We start from the raw sequence: 2,627 nt of genomic DNA, 5'->3' as shown, positions 1-2,627 counted from the left end.
AGGTGGAACATATCTAAACATTTGTGGTGTACCTCAGAGTTTCAAGTTGTGATGGAATGCATGGGAGCCTTTGACATTTTTGGATGTTTAACAAAGCTTAAGCTTTTCTGAGAAATTTTAAGTTTAGGTTTTTGAAAGGTAATACCAGCTTTCTGGAAAAAAAGTGCCTCTACTGAATGCTAATTGAGTTCTAAAACTGAAACTTCTATAAAAGAGAATTAAAAGGCTTTTGCTGACTGCTTAAATTTACTTGAGAGTAATATGAATGAAAATCCTGATAATTCAATCAGAACTGCTTGTTTTTTAAGATTTTTTTGTACTGCATTTTGAGCAAATATTTAATTGCTGGAATTTTCTGGTTGCATGAGAAGTATTAATTGCTGTCACTACACTTGACAGTGCTAGATTGCCTGACAACTTCATTTTCCATGTATGTCATTAGTTGTATATTCAGCAGCCATTCCTGCTTTTTCCTTCATATACTATCTCTTTTGTCTGAAATAGAAATAAAAGGCAGGCAGATGTGACAAACTATTCCTGTGAGGTGTTAAGTGCCAGTTCTTTTATCTAGCATTGATGGGAACTGAGGGACATAGCCAACTTGCAAGATCAAAACAGACTTTGAAACTAACTTTATACACAAATACATATGTACTATTTTTATAACTAATTGTAAGAAACAGTAGATAAATTAATGCTTATTGACAAGTAAAAATAAGTATTGTGTAGACTATTGCGAACCTTATGCTTATATTAGAAATGCAGTTTCAGGAGACTCTAAGGAACCTACATGAAGATGATGTTGCTTTTAATATTTCCATGTATGTTTTGTTTTTACAGACTTCTAAGGAGTAGTAGAGTAGTAAGAGTAAAACATGGGTAATTTTCTTCTTATGATTAAAAAATTAGGGGGCAGAAATAAGTAATTTGATCATTTTAATAGTGGTAAGTAGGAAAAAGAGTATGTTGCCCTTTTTATAAAAACAATGGAGGGCTTGTATTACCCCCATATGAACCATATGTTATCTATCTTTTTGTTAATTTATTAAAATAAGGCATGTTGCTCAGATTAATAAAGGAAGCACAATTTACAATAGATTTTTCATTCCCTTTGTCTAGTTTGTACCAGCTTCTTGTGTATTTGAATTTTTTTTTAAATTCAGCACAGATAATAGAAAACATACAAATATTCTCTTTTGTGAGGATGTGTTGAGCCACTGTAGAGCTGTCAAAACCCAAGGTAAACCAAAACAATGTGCCAGAAATATTTCTGGCTCTTGGTCACTACTTTGAATAATCATGTATCTCTGGGCTACTGTGTGCAGTGATGGTTTTAATTGTAATAATCACATATTTATGTGATTCCTTTATTTTAAAAATAAATATCCTTACTATTTGTTAGGATTTGTGTTTATGGAACAGAACTTTTTCTTCGAATCTCTTTCATTTTGTGGAGTCTCTAAATACAAGGAAGATGAATCCTGGTGGAGAATATAGGAGTATTATCTTCTGTATCATCTCTTACTACTACTATATTTTGCTTTCACTATATGTGATTTGGGGAGGATAACTCTAAGGAAGAAGATGTCAAAGTTTTCTGTAGTGTTACAAATGTTTGAGCTCTTGGCTAAATATTAATATTGGCAAGTAGCTGTCCAAAACTATGAAGTTTTTGGTTAATATCCAAACTTACTGCTGACTAGGTGATTCTGGACAGAGGAGGGAAGAGAAATTCTAAATGAGCCAGAGCTTTCTAAGCATAATTGTTAGGATTTTTTTTTCTCACCCTGCCAATCTGTTTTGGTGGCTGCTCTGACCCTGTTCTGTCTGCCTGTGAAGATGGTGTGAAGGGTTAGTCTGTGAGATGTATTGACAGGACCTGAGAAAGTAGCTCCCCACTCAAATACTGCTTATCAGTTGATGATGAGGAAACAGGAACACAGACCCTTATGAAACTAACAGTGTGCCCTAGACTGAAAAAAAACCCAAAACACCCCCCCCCTCCCCCCCAAATCAGAAGGAAAACAAGTCTATCTTTAACTAAAAATGTTTGGCTGCTGACAGTAATATGAAGAATGATTTCTGAGTGGTTAAGATAATAGTAGTCAATGCACTTCCTAAGCTTAGCTTGAATATTTTTCATGTTATGTTTTCTGTAATCGAGTGTCCCATTAGGAAGGATTTGCTACATTTTGTCATCTCTGGCCCTATATCTAGTGACTGAAATTTCATAGAATCATAGAATCCTAGGGGTTGGAAGAGACCTCAAAAGATCATCTAGTCCAACCCCCCCTGCCAGAGCAGGGTCACCTAGAGTACATCACACAGGAACGCATCCAGGTGGGTTTTGAATGTCTCCAATGAAGGAGACTCCACAACTTCCCTGGGCAGCCTGTTCCAGTGCTCTGTCACTCTTACAGTAAAAAATTTTTTTTGGATATTCACCTTGAACCTCCTATGCTCCAATTTGCACCCATTACCCCTTGTCCTGTCACTGGTCATCACTGAGAAAAGCCTAACTCCGTCTCTCTGACACTCACCCCTTACATATTTGTAAACATTAATGAAGTCACCCCTCAGTCTCCTTTTCTCCAAGCTAAAGAGACCCAGCTCCCTCAGCCTTTCCT

Source organism: Chaetura pelagica, unplaced genomic scaffold (genome assembly GCF_000747805.2).
Source record: "Chaetura pelagica isolate M959 unplaced genomic scaffold, ChaPel_1.0 scaffold630, whole genome shotgun sequence".
NCBI lineage: Eukaryota > Metazoa > Chordata > Aves > Apodiformes > Apodidae > Chaetura > Chaetura pelagica.
This window is presented reverse-complemented; position numbering follows the sequence as displayed.